The sequence below is a fragment of the Moschus berezovskii genome, chromosome 6, assembly GCF_049115385.1.
Source record: "Moschus berezovskii isolate FMDL1 chromosome 6, NW_MosBer_1.0, whole genome shotgun sequence".
NCBI lineage: Eukaryota > Metazoa > Chordata > Mammalia > Artiodactyla > Moschidae > Moschus > Moschus berezovskii.
In genome coordinates, this window is record NC_142465.1 from 28,686,082 (window position 1) to 28,709,566 (window position 23,485).

General features: G+C 41.8%; 1 protein-coding gene and 1 long non-coding RNA gene across 2 annotated transcripts in view; both read right to left on the minus strand.

Moving 5' to 3' along the window:
• TMCC3 (transmembrane and coiled-coil domain family 3) overlaps positions 1 to 23,485 on the minus strand; it is a 285,879-nt gene that overhangs the window by 210,623 nt on the left and 51,771 nt on the right. The gene's annotated exons all lie outside the window — the stretch shown is intronic.
• LOC148777560 (uncharacterized) lies at positions 1,065 to 21,961 on the minus strand. The gene is made up of 3 exons (XR_016037561.1): positions 20,921 to 21,961; positions 18,732 to 18,786; positions 1,065 to 9,526 (listed from the first exon to the last, which is right to left on the minus strand). It is a non-coding gene; the product is annotated as an uncharacterized LOC148777560 (long non-coding RNA).

The following is a 23,485-nucleotide window of genomic DNA, read 5'->3' on the forward strand; positions in this document are numbered from 1 at the left end:
TGTGAACATGTGTGTGTCCCTTCTCACTGTCTCTCATCTGTCTCTCTCACACACATACGTTGCTTTTTCTTTAATTTAATGAAATATACAGTTGGTGGGACTTGTTTCTGCATCTTCACCAGCACCTGGGGCATCTCCAGTTTCTCTTCTGTGCTTCTGTTTTTAATTACTAGAGCTCTGTACGGTGAAGCCACAGTACCAAGTCCTTTACTAAGGAGCTCCTAAAGGGCTGCCCTGGCTAGAGAAGAGTGGGTTTGTTTTTAATGTTTTAGACATGGAGAAATAGAGAACTACAGAACAGTATCTCCTAGGCCTGAAGAACACATTTGCCTTTGGCGATCCAAAAATGCTCTCATCCACATTATTTGGAAACAACACAAATGTTCGACAAGAGTAAAATGATAAACTGTGGTAGAATCATACAGTAGGAATGCATTCCAGTAGTAAAAATGCACGGATAAGTTAATAATACACACAATAAATTAATCTCACAATCAAAGTGCTGAGGGAAAGAAGCAAAAAAGGGGTATTACATACGATATGATTTTATTTATACAAAGTTCAAAAATGGGCAAAACTAAACTACAAAATCAGAAATGAGGAGGAGGTTAAGAATGATGATTAGGTTGATAATATTCCATTTCTTCATCTGGATAGTGATCACAGACGTGGAAACTACGCTAATTCATCAAGTAACACTACTGAACACAAGCACATTTTTCCGTGTGTGTGTTAACACTTGGAAAAAACTTTACTTTTGAAAAACCTAAAACTGAAGTCTCTTTTGGTCAAATAGTCTGTAACTTGTACCAGAATTACCTTCACTATTAAATTATCAGTGTGCCCTTCGGCAAATCACTTAACTTCTGTGCATCGATTTCTCTACCTGCAATAGTACCTAGAAAAGGAAGTGGCACCTGGAGAAGGCAAGGGCAACGCGCTCCAGTATTCTTGCCTGGAAAATCCCATGGGCAGAGGAGCCTGGTGGGCTACAGTCCATGGCGCCGCAAGAATCAGATACAACTTAGTAACTAAACCACCACCAATAGCAACTGATGTGTAGCGTCTACATGAAAAGTACTTGGTACAAATGAATGAGACATACTTAGTAAGTGCCTGGTATACTAGTGCTGCTCAGTCCTAAGTTGTATCTGACTCTTTGCGATCACATGGACTGCAGCACACCAGGGGTTCCCTGTCCTTCACTGACTCCTGGAGTTTGCTCAAACTCATGTCCATTGAGTCAATAATGCCTCTGTCACCTCCTTTGTCTCTGGCCCTCAATCTTTCCCAGCATCAGGGTCTTTTCCAACGAGTTGGCTCTTCCCATCAGGTGGCCATATTACTGGAGCTTCAGCTTCAGCATCAGTCCTTTCAGTGAATATTCAAGATTGATTTCTTTTAGGATTGACTACTTTGATCTCCTTTCTGTCCAAGGGACTCTCATGAGTCTCTTCTAGCACCGCAGTTCAAAAGCATCAATTCTTCAGCGCTCAGGACACTCTTACATGATTTCTGGAAAAACCATAGCTTTGACTAGACAGACCTCTGTCAACAAAGCAATATCTCTGTTTTTTAATACACTGTCTAGGTTTGTCATAGCTTGCTCCTCCCAAGGAGCAAGCGTCTTTTAATTTCATGGCTGCGGTCACCATACACAGAGATTTTGAAGCCCAAGAAAATAAAATCTTCCACTGTTTCCAGTTTGTCCCCTTCTATTTGTCATGAAGTGATGTGACCAAATGCCATGATCTTAGTTTTGTGAATGTTGACGTTTAAGCCAGCTTTTTCACTCTCCTCTTTCACGCTCATCTAGAGGCTCTTTAGTCCTTTCACTTTCCGCCATTAGAGTGGTGCATCATCTGCATATGAGGTTGTTGATATTTCTCCCAGCAATCTTGATTCCATCTTATGAGTCATCCAGCCCAGCATTTCCCATGATGTATTCTTCATACAAGTCAATTAAGCAGAGTGACAATATACAGCCTTGACGTACTCCTTTCCCAATTTTGAACCAGCACACAAGTAGGTACTCAAAAATGTTAGCTGTTTTAATTGGTGGTATCCCTTCTATGCCTGCCTTCCTCGTATTTTGGGACTTGCATCTCCATTTATCATCTACTCTGGACAGAGTGAGGACATACTGAAATGGACAAGTCCACTTACCCCTGCCGAGGGGGCTATGGAGAGGAATGATAAGTCTCTTCCAGCTGACAATCTGGTCACACGTACCAGGAGTCCCCCAAAAATGTTTGCACCCTGTAATTCCATCCTAGTAGCCTAAGGAGATGAGACATGCAAACAAGATTTGTATGTGCTGCAATGCATTTTATTTATAAAAGTGAAAAAACTGGAAACAATTTATTATCTCAGGAAACAGGTAAATAAAATAATGGTGGTGAGAAGTTTTAATGACATGAAAAAGTTAAACATGAAAAGAAGAGACCTATAGGTTCAGTTCAGTTCAGTTCAGTCGCTCAGTCGTGTCAACTCTCCGCGACCCCATGAACCACAGCACGCCAGGCCTCCCTGTCCATCACCAACTCCCAGAGTTCACTCAAACTCATGTCCACAGAGTCGGTGATGCCATCCAGCCATCTCATTCTCTGTCGTCCCCTTCTCCTCCCGCCCCCAACCTTTCCCAGCTCAGAGTCTTTTCCAGTGAGTCAACTCGTTGCGTGAGGTGGCCAAAGTATTGGAGTTTCAGCTTTAGCATCAGTCCTTCCAATGAACACCCAGGATCGATCTCCCTTAGAATGGACTGGTTGGATCTCCTTGCAGTACAAGGGACTCTCAAGAGTCTTCTCCAACACCACAGTTCAAAAGCATCAATTCTTCGGCGATCAGCTTTCTTCACAGTCCAAAAACCATAGGCTTGACTAGACGGACCTTTATTGACAAAGTAATGTCTCTGCTTTTTAATATATTATCAAGGTTGGTTATAACTTTCCTTCCAAGGAGTAAGCGTCTTTTAATTTCATGGCTGCAACCCATCAAAAAATATTAACAAATATACAGATAAGAAAAAATTAAAAGAAATTAAACCAAAGTTTAAGCTAATTATCTTGAGAAGATCATACTACAGGGATTTACGTTTTTCTTCCTTATACTTTTCTGTTTTTTCAATATTCTTCTATGAGTACATGTTACCTTTTAAAAATGTGACACACAGAGTTTGTGTCTCCTTCTCCACAGGCCTTTATCTCTGTTGTCAAGGTGACAGCAAGTTGCAATTCATCATGTTTTAGGAAGGACACCACCACACAATGGAAGGCGTCAGAAGGAAGGTGACTGCCAAGTTGGCAAAGGGCTTCAACAGCAAGACCCATGAAGAGTGGCTGGAGGGAAGGGGACGCTTACCTTGAGGAGGACTAGTCAACAGGATAGCTCTCTTGGAGTACCTATCACGTGGAAGAGGGATTACCCTTGCTCTACTAGAACCTAGAGATTGGAACCAAGACCGATGGATCAGACGTTCAAGGAGGAGAGAAGGGGAGAATGAAGATTTAGCTCAAGAAGCCAACACACTGTATGATCACACTATGAACCTCAGGTTTCCTTCCTGCCCCACAGCAAGGAGCTCCTTCAAGGTAACCAATGAACTGTTTTGTTAACATTTGGGAAACCACACAGCACCATCCTGAGGACCATCTGAGCACCATCCCAGACCAGTCTACTGTGAACAACCACGTGAGTTATGATCTCTGAAATTCACCACCGTTTAACCCCTCTCTCTTGCCCTGCAGAACAGTCTTTAAATTATACACCAATTGGGCCACTCCTCTCTGTTTTCTCCACTGGATGATCTTAGTCCGGGGCATCACCACCTCTCTTCCCTGTACCACAATGGCTTCCCTGCTGGTTTCTAGCGCCTACTGTTGCCCCCAGTCCATCTGCTACATAGAAGCTCAAGTAATGGTTTTCTTAGACTAAACTAAAAACTCATTAAATGACTTCAAGACTCAAAGTGGAGACTCCAGCCTTCAACAGGGCCCTTCCCCATCACTCCCCACACTCCTACCAAACTAACCATCTTTTAGGTTTATCATCCACAGCCAACTCTTTCCACCTCAGGGCATTTGCACGTGCTGAAACACTCTCCATCCCTCACTGGCTTGACTCTTCTGTAACTCAAATCTCAGGTGTCATTTCCCAGTGTTAATCCTATAATGGCATCTCAATGCCCTAATGAAACTTTATGTGGTTTACAGGATTTTTGTGAGCTAGCCACAACTGACCAGACTGCCTCCAGACTCTCCGCCAAGCAGAACCCCCCTTTAGTTCCTCAAATGCATGAGCATTCTTTTTGTCCATCAGTTTTGTGTAGGTTGCTTTCTCTGACTGGAAAACTCTTCTTGTGGCTAATTCCTATCAGCTTTAGGTCTCACCCTAACGTGACTTGAACTGACTTGAGGGAACACTTCCCTGCCCTCCAGATACCGGGTGAGGCACCTCCCCAGTGCATGCCTACAGCCCCTGGAATTATTCCATCACAGCACTCACTTTTCTCAACTGTATTTGTAGTTGTTGCTACTTGGTAAACTACACCAGGGATGGCACCTATATTGCTCAGAACAACTGAATAAATGACTTCATTCAAAAAATATGACGTTTTCCCCCATGAAGGAGCAAACTGAGGTTAAAAAATAGGAAAATAAAAGATTGCAACAGGAAACATCCTAATAAGTGGTATTTCCTTTCTAGCATAATGAAACAAATCTAGACTTCACACAATTCCCAGTCCTGAGCAAGGGTTCATTTGTTGTCACTTTTATTTTCACTACCTGGCACGGCAATTATTCTGGACTGGCACTTGAATGCCCTGGGCAACCTTCGGTATGCATATAGAAGGATCGATAGGTACAAAACAGACTGAAAGGATGCATAGTATTGCATTTGCAAAACAGCAGGAAATAAAAGAAAAGTAAATCAAGAAAACACTGGAGGACAGAAGACCAATAAGCAAAAAAATACATCTTCCATAGTCTGCCTTCCTAAAGGCATATATAGCTTCTGTTCATTTGATGAAACTGTTTTGAGTGAAAGACCTTGGGAAGCCAGAAGCCAGAACCCTAGTCTCATTCTCAGTGTGGATTCAGGGCGAAGGTACAACAAACAGAAGCCCATGCCCTGTGTCCCTGATGACTGTGGATCCATCATAACTAACTCTGGACTGCTTCCCTCCAAACTCTCTTACACTCCAGAGAAAGACACTTCTCTCTCATTGCATGTCGGACAGCTTCGCGCAGAAGTTAGTCCTTGACCTTTATCCCAAGTCAGCCTCCATGAAGGCCCTTGGCCTGGCTCTCTCCTCTGGAGAAAAACATTCTGGTTTGTTCCCCTTTACATGTCAGCCCTACAAGTGCCCAGAAACACTGTGGGATTTGGTCTAAGAAAACCTGGAATCCCATGTGACCTTGGGCACACTGTTTAAGTGCTCTGAGCCCTGTTATTTAGCCACACAGGGAAGATCCCTTCCTTCTATCTCCCCTAGAAATATTGTTTACCAGGAAGAATAGAGGTTTTTGAGTCAGATACAGATTCAAATCACTTAATAGCTATGTGATCCTGGGCAGCTAGTTAATCTCTCTGAGCCTCAGCTTTCTCATCTTTAAAATATCTTACTTCAAACCATAATTCAAAAAAACACATGTACCCCAATGTTCACTTCAGCACTATTCACAATAGTCAAGACATGGAAGTAACCTGAATGGCTATCAACAGAGGAATGGATAAAGAAGATGTGGTATTAATAAAGATATACAGTGGAATACTACTCACCCATAAAAGAGACAAGACTGGGTCATCTGTAGAAACGTGGATGGACCTAGAAACTGTCACACAGAGTGAAGTCAGAAAAATATATATCATATTTAATGTATGTATGTGGAATCTAGAAAAATGGTACACATGCTCTTTTTTGCGAAACAGAGACAGAGACACAGACATAGAGAACAAACGTGGACACCAGGCGGGGAAAGGAGGTGGGATGATTTAGGAGACTGCCACTGACATATATACACTATTGATGCACATGTGAAATAAAGAACTAATGAGAACCTACTGCATAGTACAGGGAACTCTCTACTCAGTGCTCTGTGGTGACCCAAATGGGAAGGAGATCCAAAAGAGGTGATATACGTACATGGAGAGCTGATTCACTTTGCTGTACAGTCAGTCAGTTCAGTCGCTCAGTCGTGTCCAACTCTTGGCGACCCCACGGACTGCAGCACGCCAGGCCTCCCTGTCCATCGCCAACTCCCGGAGCCTACTCAAACTCATGGCCATCGAGCCGGTGAGGCCATCCAACCATCTCATCATCTGTCGTCCCCTTCTCCTCCCGCCTTCGATCTTTCCCACTAACAAAACATTGCAAGCAATTATACTTCCAGAAAAATTAATTTAAAAACATAAAACATCTCACTTCACTAAGGATTGGATGAGATACTGAATGTGAAGCGGTCAGCACAGAGGCTGGCATTTATATGCCTAGTAACTTATAGGAGCTATTATCATCTTTTCCATCTGGTAGAGCTGGAGGTTATGATGATGAGAGCTAACAATTACTAAGCACTCTTGCATCAGGCACTGCTCTAACACATTTCATGTACTAAGGCATTTATTCCCACAGTGATGCAGGTACTATTATTATCTCCAATCTACAGATGAGGAAACTGAAGCAACACCATGCCAAGGGCACACAGCTTGTCCAGCTTGAGCCTCAAGTCCAGGCTGTCTGACCCCAGGGCCTCTGTTCTCTGTTGCCAAAATACACCATATCCTGAGCTGTCTGGGGCAGTGTCACATCTCCCCACGCAACTTGGAGAGCTTCCTTGGGGCATGCCCCGTACTGCATACTTCTCAGGGACCTCCATGACAGCTCGCAGGGAACCTGAGCCACCATGAGTACTCCAGACACCTGAAATCTGATTGGCAGACAAGACACAAATGACCAATTTCCAGAACACCTATTTTATCAGATGACCATCCATCTACTGAAGAAGGTATGTCTGAAGGAAACATAGAGGGTCTCTGCCACAGGAATGGAAGCTCCCTCCCCAAATATAGCTCTTGGGTTTTCAGAGTCAGATCCCTAAAGGTCTGAAAAACTCTGAGAACAATCTGACCAGTGTTCATACACTCCTAGAGTCTAAACTGTCTCAGGTGAAGGTCTCTGTGAGTCATTCAAATTAAAATACCCGCCAGACAGAATGAAATGTGCCTCAAAGTCTGCTGATCTGTAGAGCACTACCATTACTCCCCTTGGCTCTGATGGACAAAAAAATGCTCATGTTGTCATCATTACGGACACTTTTACTGAGTAAGTCACTGCGCTAATTAGGTGCTAGCAAGGCAGGTAATAGGACACAGACCTCATTAACATGGACTCCATTAATTTGGAATATGTGAGAATGCTTACCATTCAATTTTACTTTTTCATTATCTATAAATGAAAACAATATGCATAATACATGAATAAATAAAATCTATTTATCCAGTCTGCAAATACTTTTTGGGAATCTCTTATGTCCTAGCAGTAGGGTCGCAGTCAGAGACATTATTTTGTATAATTCTCATTAAAAGAGAACTCTGTGGTGCAAGAAGTAATGTATTCATTTTAAAATAAGCTAGAAGTCTGGAAAATTTAAGTATGGTACATCCATACTGTAGAATGCCTTGCAATTATAATAAAACCAGTGGGGTAGATCGGTTGGTGCTAACCTATTAACAAGAGCAATCGCTAAATGAAAAGCAACAACAGGTGGAATTCTCTCTAAAGTATCTCATTTATTTGAAAAAATAACAAGATGATATGAATAAGAAGCTATCGCTAAATGAAACAGAGAAGGCAATGGCAAGCCACTCCAGTACTGTTGCCTGGAAAATCCCATGGATGGAGGAGCCTGGTGGGCTGCAGTCCGTGGGGTCGCTGGGGGTCGGACGCGACTGAGCGACTTCACTTTCACTTTTCATTTTCACACATTGGAGAGGGAAATGGCAACCCACTCCAGTGTTCTTGCCTGGAGAATCCCAGGGATGGGGGAGCCTGGTGGGCTTCTGTCTATGGGGTCACACAGAGTCGGACACGACTGAAGTGACTTAGCAGCAGCAGCTAAATGAAAAGCAACAACAGGTGGAATTCTCTCTAAAGTATCTCATTTATTTGAAAAAATAATAAGATGATATGAATAAGAAGCCACCTACATAAGTACATATGCAGTGAAATTCTCAGGAAATCAAGTTAAGAAAATCAAATGGCCTGGCATGGAAAAGCAACCCATTTTTTTAATTGTACTTTTGTAATGTGGAATTCTTTACCGTTTTCATGTTATTTGCATAATATTAATGCTAATTAAAAGAGCTTAGCATAAATTATTATTTATTGGCCCATGTTAAGCACAGTGTCTGGTACATAATTGGAATTCCAAAATCTATTGTATAAATGTAAATAAATAATGCTATGAATGACCATTGAAACACATTAGTCTTTCCTATTCGCTGCATCAGGTCTCATTCTAATAATACAGGCAAAAATACAGGGTTGACCAAAAGGTTTGTCCAGGGTTTTCCATAAGATATAATAGAAAAATGTGAACGAAATTTTTGGCCAACCCAATACTTTGGAGTGAGATCAAGTCCATGTATGTGCTTGTGCTGGGCTCAGTCACATCCAACTCTTTGCAACCCTTGGACTGTAGCCTGCCAAGTTCCTCTGTCCATGGGATTTTTCAGGCAAGAATACCTGAGTGGGTTGCCAACCGAGGAGTGGGTTGCTACTTCCTCCTCCAAGGGGTCTTCCTGACCTAGGGATCAAACCCACATCTCCCACATTGCAGGTGGGTTCTTTACCACTGAGCCATCAAGGAAGCCCAGGTATGTGCTTAAAGAAATTCAGCTATAACCATTCTGAAAAATATTCTGTAACTCACACTTTTTCTTTATGCTCCTGCCCTCTTCTTTCTTAAGCTCTGTGCTACACAAACAAGTGCGTGTGTGTTTGGAAGTGCACATATACACACAGTCAGGAAAACAGTTCGCTGACAGAAAAGAAAGAAAGGTTTGGAATTAAGACATGCTTTGCTGCTGTTGCTAAAAATGGTCATTTTTTAAGCAGATACTGACTTGAGGAAGGCAAATCTATAACCTCATGACCACTTACTTTGCTCTATAACAAATTCTGAAGTATGTTTTGAAAAGAATAAGTTGGTGCAGATTCATTTGAAAAGATGCATTTTTTCCTACCAGCAACCACAGAGATGCTAATACACCGTGAGGGTAAGCCTTAAGCATCTTGAAGGCTAGCAACACTGAACTCCTGGATTGAAAGGTCTTAGGTAAAGCTGGCACGTCCGGCTGCTCCTTGTGTGGCTCCTTCCTGCATGAGAGATAGCGAGCTGGGGAGTTGGAAACTGACAGTTCTCCTTTCTCAGTGCTGATACAAGGGGAACAAATTATGTATTTGCCCTGAGTGTGCGGTACATTCTCTTAAGTTGTTTTGCCGGCAATTTTCCTCCAGTAGCAGCAACTAGGCAAAAAAAAAAAAAACACATCTGGTAACTTCTTTGGGGAAAATCTGAACAGATTTGTGGGTGTAATGCTAGTCGATCTGTTTCATAAATAAACCCCAGGCAATGTCATCAATTAAATATCTTTTTAAAGATGGCTTTAACATGAGCAATGCCCTGGAAACTAAAATCCCAATATCCTAAAAATCTTGAGAACCACCATGTATGGAACATTCATTAGGTCCTGGCAGGCACTATGCAAAGAACTCCACAAGGCAAGCAACATTTTAATTCTTACAACACAATAATGTGTCATTATTACCTCCATTTTGTGGATGAAGAAACTGAGACTGAGGTGAATTAACCTGTCTAAAGTCACAGAGTTTGTTAGCTGAAGAACTGAGATCCAAGTCCAGTGTCTGAAGCACAGTGCTCAACAGGCTTCTCAGAGAGAGAAAGGTTAAGGATTCAAGATAGGAGCCATTTTTTCCATGCACTAGAGCTGACCTTCTCTGACCTTCAGCACTTTTTAGCAAAGCAGGCCAGGTGTGGCAGACAAAACAGCAGGCCTGGCACTTGGAAGCCCAGGGTTGTTCTGGTTCTACCATGAGCAAACCTGCTTACATCACGTAACCTGCTCTTCACAGATATGAAAGGAGGCGGCTGCACTAGAATATCCTTCAGATCTAAAACTGCACGTCCAGAAACACACACATATAGAAACCATTTTTCCTGGATGGTAAAGTAGAAAAAAGTCAAATGTAAGCCACAGTGTACAGCTGAGTCCACCTTACAGAGAAGAGTCCTGACAGACGGCATTCACCAGCAGTCATCTTCCAGTGCAATGCACTAATGACCTCCAGTGGCCATTACTAAAGCCAGTGGTCCATTTCTGGTCATCCTAACTGAGCGATCAGCAGCATCTGCTCTGCGAAGCCTCTTCTTCACTTGTCTTCAGGATGCTAGTCTCTTCTATATTTCCCTCTAGCCCACTGTGCTGCGACTTCTAATTCGGCTTTGCTGCTTTCCTCGCCTCCCCAACCAATGCAGTGCCTCAGAGTTGAGTTCCAGACCCCTTTGTCTACACTAATTCTCAGGGTGTTCTCATCTGGGTTCATGGATTTAAATGCAATCTGCATGCTGCTGTCAAATATCCATCCTGGAACTCCAGACTTTTACATTCAGCTGCCCACTTGACATCTCTACCGAGGTATCTAGTGGGCATTTCATGCCCCCAAATGAGCTTCTAATTCCCACCTAATTCTGCCCTTAGTAAAGACCTTCTACAGTAAATGGACCCTATACTCATCTAGGTGTTCAGGCCAGGGTCTGACTCCCACCTTGCTGAGGGTTAAAGCCAAAGTCTTATAATACTTACAAGTCCTTCCAGGTTCTTATCACAACTCACTTCCAATCATCTCTCTGCCCTCATCTCCAAATAGCCTCCCCGATTCCAGCCACTCCAGCCAGCCCTGGCTTAGGCAATTACTATTCGCTCTGCTTGGAACACCTCCCCACATAACCCACAGGCTGGCTTCCTCACCTCTCTCAGGTATTTGCTCAAATATCACTTTACCTGATGATCCTAAATTGCAACCTTTCCCTCAAAGCACACTCTTCTTCCTCTCTCCCCTGCTTTATTTCTCCCTGTAAAATTTTACCATCTGATGTATTTTATATTATTTTCATGTATTTCCTTACTGCCTATATTCTCCAGCTAGAATGTAAGCTCCAAGGAGGGAGGAAGGTTTACTGTCTTGTTTATTGATGTATCTCCAACACCTAAAATATTGCCTAGAACAGAGTAGGCACTTTTTGTGGGAAAAAATTTATTTACCCTATAATGATGTATACATAGCTTGTGAAGAGTAGAAGAACAGATCAGCCCCAAAATAAGCTACTTTAACATAAGTATCGTTTTGAGCTGAAGATAAATGAGATTTCCAGCTACCACATGATAATAGAATATAGAATTTTTAACAACAACAACAAAAAAAGTATACGAGAAACAGGAAAATATGGTCATCCACCCTTCTCTCTTCCAGGAAGGACAGAAGTTAATCACCAAGGCATTCTAGACCCCTATCAGCCCAGAGAACTCTATATGGCACTGGAGAACTCTATATCACTATCCTTGCTAAAACAAGCCCTTATCTTCCCTTAGTTTCCTTACACGTTTATCTTCTCACAATCTGCCAACCCTAGAATCCCCAGGTCCTTTTCCTTTGTCTTATCACTTGTCTGGAAATCTACTCTTCTCTTGTGAAAATGCTACATGTAACCTCATCACTTTCTCATCTCTGAGTCCTCCCACAGGTATGCACAATGCACACGTTAATAAACTTCTGTTTGCTTTTCTCTTGTTGACCTGTCTTTTGTCAATTTAATTTATAGGGCTCAGCTGGAAAACCTAGAACAGTAGAGGAAAGCAGGTTTGTTCCCTCCCTCTATATTTGGGTACACCAGAGCACACACAATAGCCATTTCTCTGTGAGAGGGAGGAAAATGATGAAATACCATCTCAGACACTAGTTTCTTTTCCTCTCATCTAAAAACAGGGGTCAATTAGGATTTAAGGAGAAGTGTATATTGTGGTTGTCTCATTTAAACTTCACGATCCCAAAAAAGAAAGAGGAAACTTGACATCTTTAAGGTAACTTTTTAAAAGTATCTGAATTAGGATTAGTATTCTGTTTCTATTATATGCAAATTAATTTTTAACATATACACTTTTTACATATACGTTTTCTTAAGTTGGAGAACCAATCATGTCAGGATTTCTATGGTAATAATGAAACTGTCTTTACATATCAACAGCCTATTATTTTTTTTTTTATCTATAGTAGATTGTACTGATAATTTTTTTTTGTTTGTTTTTTCAAATTTTAAATCTTTCACCCATCATGATTCTGCAATGGCAAATGATGTCATCAAGTAAAAAAAGTCAAAGCTCAGACACTAGCATTAAAGAGCCTAAAGATCTAAGTCACAGGTTCACTGCTTTACTAGCTAATTTCGTCAACTTATTTAACTTCCCTGATTCTTGGTTTGCTCATCTGTGAAAGGATGTTAGTCATCTAGTAAGATTTGTGGGAGGATCAATGAGATAACCCATGTAAAACACTTAGCACAGTGCTAAGCAAAGAGGAAGAACTCAATTATTATTATACTTTATCTGAAGACTTTGGCTCTCCAGATTCGAAGGGCTTATAGATCGCAAACTCTCCCCCAGGTACCCATCACTCTATCTCAATGCCTTACTTTATTTTCTTGGTACATTTACCACTACCGGAAATTATCCTATTCGTTTATTTGGTTTACACTTGCCTCTCCACACCAGAACATAAACCGCACAAAATCAGGGGCTTTGTCTTGTCAACTGAGCCTAGAGCAGCGTGCCTGGCACACAGTGGTGCTGAAATCAGCATCAGTTGAATAAATGAATATCACCTGCCCATTGATAAACATAATACCACATAGAGCCCAGGCTAGGAACAAAAATAACGCAAAGGAAGATAGAGAAAGCTGTGCCAGTCTGAATAGGGTGGCCAGAAAAGGCTTCTGAGATGCTGACACTGAAGCAAAGAAGAGCAGTTTCAATGACAGTGGTGGGGACAGTGTGGCTGGGGTGAGATTCAGGCGTGAACAGGATGTAAGAAGCTGCAGGGTGGCAAGATGGGATATTAAAGAAGCTGAGAGTGGGGCCCCTGCACTTACTACCCTTTTTCTGGACCTCAGCTAACAAAATACTTTGGTGTCTGGCAAAAAAAAGTTTTCCTTTATTCATGAAGCTTTTATAGCAGTCCTGACGTCTCCCTCCTCTGCCCCTTGGGCTCTTTGTCCTTTCTTCAACTACAGCACTTCCAGCGCTTCTGTGGAATCGTTAAGTTTCCCATTTTACCTGCCTCTTGTCCCCTCCAGTGAGCTCCTAGAGGGCAGAGACCCCACAGGGTACCCAACAGATATGGAAAGAAGAGAGCTTCTGGCTGGTGCTTCTCCCTGTGGATACCCTTCTGCTATAAAAACCAAGTTTCTTCCATTTAAATCAAGGCTTTCAGGAGTGATGTCATGAAAAATGGCAGAGCAGGAAGCTCGAGGGATCATCCTGCCACTCAAGCAACCACTGAGGTGGAAGAAGTGGTGGCAATGAACTATTTGGGAACCTAGAACCTAACTGGACACTTCCAGCAACCTGGGGAGTGCCTGATGAAAAAAGAGCCTGCTCATCTTCCTTAAAGCAAGCAGTGTGGGTAAACAAGCTCCCACCTCCATTCCTTAGCTCCATCACAGCTGTGGGGAGAGCAGTTCACATTCCTGGAATGGCCGACTGGTGCCAGGATGGGCAGTGGGGACCTCGTCCTCTAAAGATTTGGGTTGTAAACTCTGGTTGATCTGGTGGTGTGCGAGGCACAGCAGCTTCACCGATGGCATTCACTGGAAAATTTCAGAAGACCAAAAAAAAATCCCTCCTGGGACTTCCCTGGCAGTCCAGTGACTAAAATTCCATTCTTTCACTGCATGGAGCACAGATTTAATCCCTGGTTGGGGAACTAAGATCCCACATGCTGCATGGTGTGGCAAAAAAAAAAAAACCCTTCTTTTTGGAGCTAGACATTTAAATATATCTTTGTCAGGCCACTGGCTGACCTCCAAGATAAGGGAACAGAAACTTCAGTGACCAGATACAACAAGAAATGCATATTTGCAACAACCCCTGTGGAAATGTCACAAATAGCTGCAGCCCTCAACACCACCAACAAAAAGATCAACAATGCCTGATGGGTAGGAGAGTGAGATTTCCAGTTACCACGTGATAATAGTCAGAATATAGAAATTTTAACAACAACAACAAAAAAAAATACAAAGTATATAAGAAACAGAAAAATTTCTGTTCTGGTCATTCACAGGAAAAGAAATAGAATGCATCAGAAGCCATCCCCAAGGAAACCTAGACATTGGAATTACTGGTCAAAGATGTTACATCAACTGTGTTAAACCTGTTCAATAAGCTAAAAGAAATTATGAACAAGTAATCAATAGAAATAAGAAAAATGTGATATGAGCAAAAAGCATATTGACAAAAAAATAAAAATTATAAAAAGAAAATAAATTCTGGAAGTTAAAAGTATAATGACTGAGATGAAAAATGAGCTAGAGATGTTCAGCATCAAATCTGAACAGGCAGAAAAAAGAATCAGCAAGCTTGAAGATAGAAAAAGTCAAAATTAACAAATCTGAGCCTCAGAAAGAAGGAAGAAAAGTGAACAGAATCTAAGTGAGGTTTGTATGTAGGAGACTCACTGTATATACTGCAAGAAGCTCAACAGACTCCAAGAAGGATAAAGCCAGAGATCCACATGGAGACAAATCATAGGCAAAATGTCAAAACCCAAAGAAAGAAAAATTTAAAAGCATAGAGAAGTAACTCTTCAGATACATGGGAGTGTCAACAAATTTATAGCTGATTTGTCATCAGAAACCATGGAAACCAGAAGACAGTGGAATAACATTTAAAGTCCTGAAAGAAAAAAGTTAACCAAGAATTCTATATCCAAAAAAACTATCCTTCAAGAATGAAAGAGAAGTTAAAATGTCTATATAATGAAAGATAAAGGAGTTCATTGCCAGCAAGAGCTTCCCTGAGAAATGATAAAAGAAGGCTAAAATGAAAAGAAACTCAAAGCCATAGGAAGAAATAAAGAACACTGGTAAAGGTAACCACACAGGTAAATATAAAACAAGCATTCCGTTCCATTCCGTTCCGTCACTCAGTCGTGTCCGACTCTATGCGACCCCATGTACTGTAGCCTACCAGGCTTCTCCGTCCATGGAATTCTCCAGGCAAGAATACTGGAGTGGGTTACCGTTTCCTTCTCCAGGGGATCTTCCCGACCCAGGGATCGGACCCAGGGATCGAACCTGGGTCTCCCGCATTGGAGGCAGACGCTTTAACCTCTGAGCCACCAGGGAAGCCCAAAACAAGCATTACTATACTTTTAATTTATAACTTCTCTTTTTTCCTATAATACTTTTAAGGCTGATATACAAGATAAATCTTGTTTTGGGGCACACAGTGTATGGTGGGGTCAATGTGACAGTGTTAGTCACTCAGTCGTGTCCAATTCTTTGTAACCCCATGGACTATAGCCCACCAGGTTCCTCTGTCCATGGAATTCTCCAGGCAAAAATACTGGAAAGGGTAGCCATTCCCTTTCCCAGAGGATCTTTCCCACCCAGGGACTGAACCTGGGTCTCCTGCATTGCAGGCAGATTCTTTACTATCTGAGCCACCAGAGAAGCCCATCCATGGCAATGACAATATAAAGGAGGAGGACAGAAATGGAGTGTATACAATTGAAACTAAGTTGGTATTAGTCAAACTAGATTATTATAAGTTTTCTTTTGATTTGAATGCTAATTGTAAAATAAAGTTTATAAGAAGTATGGTGTCATGGTGGAAAAACTATGAAATCAAATAAGAAAAAAGGCTGAAATTGCCTCACATCACACCAGCTTTATCCTGATTGAGTTGAAATTTTTAAAAATATTTCCTAGATATTTAGATATTTTCTAGAAGAGTTAGACTATAGAGGGGAGCATTTCAGACAGGGGGAATAATATGAGTGTCAGAGAAGTTGTTTTTTTTTTTTTTCCCCTTTTCTCAAAGAAATAGGTTCTCCTTTGCTTAACAAGATTTTTCAGAGTACTTTGGATATCAAAGACACTAGAGTATAAGAATTAAGAAACAGACTCTGAGCTAACCTATCCAGATTTTAATTTGGACCTATCATTTACTTTCTGTGTAATTTTGGACAATCTTTCAATACCTCAGTTTCTGTATCTGTAAAATGGGAATAGTAATAGTACCTACTTCATGAGGTTGTTGTGAGGAATAAATGTTAATACACATAAAGCACTTAGAACTGACTCTGAAATACAGGTAAAGCCTAACAAATATTATTTCTTCTTATAATCATACAATCAACCAAGGTTCCAGCAAGTTCTACAACTGTAGCAATAAATAAAATGTAAAATTCTTTACCTTATTTCACAGTCTAATCAATCAATCCATTTCCTATCAAGTGCAGATAATTCTTATCTAAAATTCAGAACAGGTTACACTTGAGTCAGACACAATTGAGTGACTGAGCTGACTGAAAGCCTGTCAATATTTTGATAGTGCTTTTTTTTAAAAAAAAAGTCTTCCATCAGCATTGCCAACTAAAGACTGTCACCCACCATCAGCTCTACACGGACCAAGTCACTAACCACTGCAGTGGCTGACCTTTAACACACCCTGAAAGCAGATCAGGGCAGAGATCAGCAAGGAAGCACTCTGTGCTCTGGGAAAATTGAAAGAATAGACCTTAATTAGTTAGGTATTTTCAGGAGAAACTTTTTATAAACCTGGATTCTTTCACCTTCCCATACTGAGAAAAGTACTAAAACCATAAACTAAGATGTCTGTTCCTCCTACTATCAACAACCTTGCAACAAGTTATATGCTTTATGTAGCCCTTCACCAAAATCACATTTATAGTGACCACCCACAGATATACTGGGCAGTTCCTCAGAGCTATCTGAGAGTTTGTCTCCTCAGCTGTAGTTCCCTGGAAGTCCCCAAATGAAACTCATGGCTCTCACATTGTGTATTTTTATTTCAGTAAACAGAGTAATAATGCAGTTAGTTCTAAAAGCTTTCTTCTAAACCAGCATTACAGCATTTGTGTCTTCCTGTCACTGCCATTTCCACAGGATATACAGCAGGATATAAACTCCCATGCGGCTATCTAGAAAGCTAAAATGGTTAGCCACGTGAGATTTATTCATTCCTTTAGTCATCCATTCAATAGATACTGAGTACCATTAATGTGCCAAGTACTGGGAAAACAGACAGAAACCGAAGTTGACATTCTGACAGGGAACCACGGATGGGGAGGTGGCTGTTCAGGGAAGCATGGGACTCGGGCAGGCAGGAACAGAGTTACTGTTCTTATCTTGGTTCCTTCCTGACCCCTCTGATTTGGAACCATATATCACATTGTATTCAACTCAAGACTCCTGGTCCAGAGGTAAAAACCTTAAGCTATTAAGTGAATAGCTTAAGTCCCTGCTACTTCTCACCACCATCACCCAGTCACCCAGGCCAGAAACTTAGGAACCAAAAATGACTCCGTCTCTTGGTCATATCCAAAGACAAATACTGTAATCACACAAAAGCCACGTTAGTAAAGATGAGTTGAGAGCTGTGTACCTAGACGACCTTTTTTCAAAAAGGATCTCCATCTTCTCAGGGTGATTTAACTAGATTCCTGTCTGAGGCAGAAACAAAACCACTGTCCTTCAAAACCTGGCTTCCCAATTTGAGTCTTGGTTTGGACAACCTCTCTGACAGTTTCCTCACCTGTTAAATGGAGACACACCTACAGGGCTGGGGTGATTCATGAGTTAAAGACATGAAAAGTGCTTAGAACGCCTGGCACGTATGAAGTACTCAACAACACACTGAAAAACATGAACTTGCCAGCATTCCTTTCAGTGGTTCATTTTATCTAGAGAGGATCACATCTATGAAAAAAAAGTACAACCCAACAGATGAATGCATAATTATCACAGCACACCAAGCAGAGACATGGATTTGGAGGGTGGGAGACACATGTCTCAGGCCACAGTTAAGGGCCTGGGCTAGTTGCAAGATTTGGCTTTTCCAAGAACTTGGAACCCTACCTATCAACTGGCACTTCCTCCAAACCTCCCAGAAAGACTCTGCCTCCCACCCCCTACCCCCAGCTTCCACTTGTTTTCCTTTAAAACTGATTCAACTGACACAGTGGGGGAACGAACGGGTGGGATGAATTAAGAGAACAGCATGGAAACATATATATTACCATGGGAGACCTGGGTTCATTCCCTGGCTTGGGAAGATCCCCTGGACAAAGGAACGGCTACCCACTCCAGTATTCTTGCTTGGAGAATTCCATGGACAGAGGAGGCTTGTGGATTACCATCCATGGGGTTATAAAGAGTTGGCCACGACTGAGCTACTGACATACACATATACATTACCACATATAAAATAGATAGCCAATGGGAATGTGCTGTGTGTCACAGGGACCTCAACCCAGTGCTCTGTGACAACTTAGAGGGTTGGGATGGAGTGGGAGATGGGAGGGGGGTTCAGGAGGGAGGGGACACACACACACACGCACACACAAATATATATACCTGTGGCTGATTCATGCTGATGTACGGCAGAGGCCAACACAACATTGTAGAGCAACTGTTCTCCGATTAAAAGAAAAATAAGAAAAAAAAATAATTCACCTAAGGAAGCATGGACCTTGAGGCAAAGGCCTAATGTGGCTAACAGGGCCCTGGACTGGTGCTTCCCATACAAAATACCCCAAACCCTGTGTCAAAGGAGACCTATCAGGAGAAGCACACTGCCAGCCCTTCTCACAGCTCATCACCGTTGGAAAACTCTCCCTGCAGCTTGGCTCTCCTCTCTCCATCTGCATTCGGAGAAGTACACTGACCCTGCCCTGGAGAGGATGCTTCAGGGGATCACTGAGGGGCCCCTGGTATTCCTTTCACAGCACGTGGTTCTTTCTCCCTGAAGATCCCTCTCCCCAAGTGGTCAGAAGCCTGAATTTCAGCAGCACAACATGCTTCACCCTGAGGCTGATGGCTCGGTGAAAACAAGCCAGGGCTGCGGGACAACTCAACAGACATCCAGGGGCCTTGAGGGCGTTTTGCAAAGGAAAATAAGTCCAACAGGGAAAGACAAACACTTCATATTCTCACTTATAGACAGAATCTTTTTTTCTTTTGCCACACTGCATGGCTTCTGGGATCTTATTTTCCCAACCTATGTGGAATCTTAAAAAGACAAACTCATAGAAATAGAGTAGCATAGTGGGTGCCAGAGGCTGAGAGGCTGGGAAATTGGATAACAATTTCCACTGGCTATCTATAGCCAATTCCCATTGGCTATCTATTTTAACTGTGGTAGTGCATATGTGTGTGTTAGTCAGTTGCTCAGTCCTGTCCAACTCTTTACAACCCCATGGTCTGTGGTTCACCAGGCTTCTCTGTCCATGGAATTCTCCAGGCAATTGTTGGTCAAAGTGTACAAACTTCCAGCTATAAGTTAACGATCTAAGATACAGCATGATGACTTAAAATTAACAGTATATTGTATTACATACTTGAAAGTTGTTAAGAGGGTCAATCTTAAATGTTATCACCACACCAAAAAAGGGTAATTATGAGCAGGGATGGAAGCACTAACTAACATTATTTTGGCCATCATTTTGCTATATATATAATACATACAGCACACTGTACACCTTAAACTTACATATGTCAATAATATCTCAACAAAGCTAGAAAAAAGTACCAAGACCTGTGGTTTCTCCCCAGCATCCTGTCCCACTGAAGTCTAGAAACGTTTTCTCTTTGACATTTTAAAATGAAATTCAAGAAATCAGTTTCCTTGCTGTGACTGTAGAAATGCTGTTTGGATGATTATTCCTCTTTCTTATCTGATGACATCTCTGTGAGGATAGGGGCTGCAGCTCAATCAACTCCGCAGTCCTAGCACTGAATACAGAAACTAGCCTAAGAAAAGGCTGTTGAATAAATACATAAGTAAATTCTATCTTTATAGCATCTACTGACATCTAAGAATTCCAAATTAGAAGTTATAAAATTTACATATAAAATGTATGATAGATATCTTAAGAACAAGTAAGCTGCAAAATCAATTATGCACTACATACTACGCAGAATTTGATGAAAATTAGCACTCTCTTCAAACAAAAAAAAATGTACTGTAAAACAAGCTTTGTTATCCATTGGTATGAACACAGAACCAATAATTAATTCTAGCCTTCACTATTATAGAATGCTTATATTTTCCAGTTTATAAAGTGGGAAAAACAACAGTTACCTCATTGAATTTTTGTGAGGATTAAATGAGTTAATACATGAATAGTACTTAGGATAGTGCCTGGCAGACAGTGACCACTTAAGAAATGTTAGCTATTATTATGGCTGTCACCATTATCAGGCACTGTCCTGGTTAAGGTTATTACCCAAGTTAAAGAGAAGTTCATTTTGTTAATCTGCTTGCTGCTGCTGCTCTTAGAAAAGTATTAATAGAAGCAAGATGCACATATAATCTATCCCCTTGACAACAAAATTTTCCCTCAGAGCTTTAGATATCTTCTAAAAGCCATTAATGGATCCTCATCATGTAAAAATTGCCTATAAATTGTTTGTTTCTTAGAATGTGATGGTACCTTGAAGCAGAAATATATACTTAGCAGACCCTAACTGAAGCCCAAAAGAAGTGAATTAGCAGCCTCACTCAAAGGTTCTTTAAAAGAAAAACTTCAGAGAGCAATTTTTACCTTCTCTTCAGGCCAGATGATGTTGGTCCTGATTCAGAAAGGTCTGGGGTGCTTTTATCTGATATGGGCCTGTGTGTGTGCGAGAACTTCAGATGACTACTGTTTGGGTCAAAAACAGTCACTGGGAAACAAAAACTGAGACACCACTGAGAAACAGAAAGCAGAAGTATTTTCAAAGTTGCTCCATTTGCCCTCTCCCACCGTGGGTGTTTCCCTGCTTCTCAGAACACTGTCCTTCAGTCAGCACTTCCCTAAGTGCTCCGCAGGCTGCCAGTCCCCAAGGTGCGGGGCCACACGAGGGCCCCGAGGTCAAGTTTGGGAAATATATACTATTTTCTTCTCCAGAGAGTCACAATGCCACCAACATATCAGAGGTCTTGAGCTTCTTCCAGGAAAGAACTCAGTTAGTTGTGCTTTATCCACTGGTTGAGAATGTAAAATAAAAATACTGCCTGCCAATCCAATTCTGTGAGGATCCAGCCAGTAGCCACTGTGGTCACTCACCCATGATGGGCCTGAGAGGAATTCGGGACAGAGAAAAAGAGCACATTCCAAGCGGGCTTCCCTGGTGGCTCAGTGGTAAAAGAATCCACCTGCCAAGGCAGGAGATGCAGGTTCGATCCCTGTGTTGGGAAAATCCCCTGGAGAAGGAAATGACAACCCACTCCAGCATTCTGGCCTGGAAAATCCCATGGACAGAGGAGCCTGGCAGGCTACAGTCCATTGAGTTGTGAGAATCAGACATGACTTAAGTGACTAAACCACCACCACCATATTTCAAGTACTTACTGGTCCTGAGGAAGCTAAGATACATAGCTAAGGAGAAATCTCAATGACCCCCGATTCCCCAATCTTCCCATAGATAGAGAAGCATTTAACTTGAGATGCTGTTCTTTGCAATCAGCAGTAATCTTTTTATGTCTGACCACATGTTTTTTTTTTTTTCCCAGCAAACATGTCATATATATTCTGGCTCCCCCCTTACCGCTTCAGAGCTGTTTCTCAGAGCCATCTGAAAGGTTGTCTTCCAGGCTACAGCCCTCGGTTGCTGCTGCTAAGTCACTTCAGTCGTGTCCAACTCTGTGTGACCCCATAGACGGAAGCCCACCAGGCTCCCCCGTCCCTGGGATTCTCCAGGCAAGAACACTGGAGTGGGTTGCCATTTCCTTCTCCAATGTGTGGAAGTGGAAAGTGAAAAGTGAAAGTGAAGTCGCTCAGTCGTGTCCGACCCTTAGCGACCCCACGGACTGCAGCCTACCAGGCTCCTCCATCCATGGGATTTTCTAGGCAATAGTACTGGAGTGGCTTGCCATTGCCTTCTCCGACAGCCCTCGGTTACGGTCCTCAAATAAAACTTGCTGTGCATTTTTCTTTTAGTCAACAAGAAATCAGCCACATATACCATTTTACCAAAATATATATATATATATACACACACACACACTAGAATTTTCATTTTGGATACTGAAATAGCCTAAAATTAACCACTTCTTTCCACTTAGGAATGACAGGGGACTCATTACCCGGCCTGGCAAAGTCAACACTTAAAAGCAGATAGGAAAGAATGTTAACCTTATGCATTCTCATGGCCCCTCATTCAGCGCATGTTTTCATGACTGGAATCAAGTCAAAAAGAAACTATCCTCAGGATCCATGTGAGGTATATCCCAAACCCAGGAAGGCACCCATAAATTCTAGGAATGGTCCACACAGAGCATCATTTCAGAAGATTTTGAGAATAAGAGAAAAAGAAGAAGACATAAGAGCAATCCAATCAACAAAAGAAATTTAATTGTCCTCTTATTTAAGCCCAGGAGAAGAATGCAAGGGCATCACAATCTAATCAGAACATGTCCAAAGCCTTTAGGAAGAAACTCACTGAGGTCAGTTTAACTCAGCCCCAATCAGAGAGGAATGCTCAGGGTTTCCTTGTCAAACTATCTACAGAGACCCCAATCTCTGGAACATTATCTTAAATCTGTAATTGGAAAAAAATTTCCAGAATCCTGAATAGTTGTCTGCAATACAGTTTATTTCCTAGCACATGAAACCACACAGAAAATTAGGGATATCGGAAGCATCTTGCCTCCCACCCTTAGGTCACTATGATAGTCACTTGACCATAACTGTCCAAAAGGGCCCCCTGTTGGCCTCCCTAATGACCAAACTTACTAAAAAGGCACAGTATCAGCAGAGAGGAACGTGAAGTTTCTAAAATAACTAAGAATAAAGCATCCTGGATTATGTAACTCTTTGTTTCCCAGGATTCAAAGGCATTCAAGATCCTTGAGACTAGAACTCACTAAATGGGGGAGGAAAAGTGTGTAGGGAAGGTGTTACTTGAACAGATGTACAGAAAAGCCTTATCTCATAGGCTCTGCAGCTCAACAGAATGTCACTTAAAATTGCCACCATTTTGCTCCATCACTGTCCAACAGAACTTTCTGCAATGAAGAAAGTGTTCTGTACAAGCACTGTTTGATATGGTAGCCACGGAGAAGGCAATGGCACCCCACTCCAGTACTCTTGCCTGGAAAATCCCATGGACAGAGGAGTCTGGTGGGC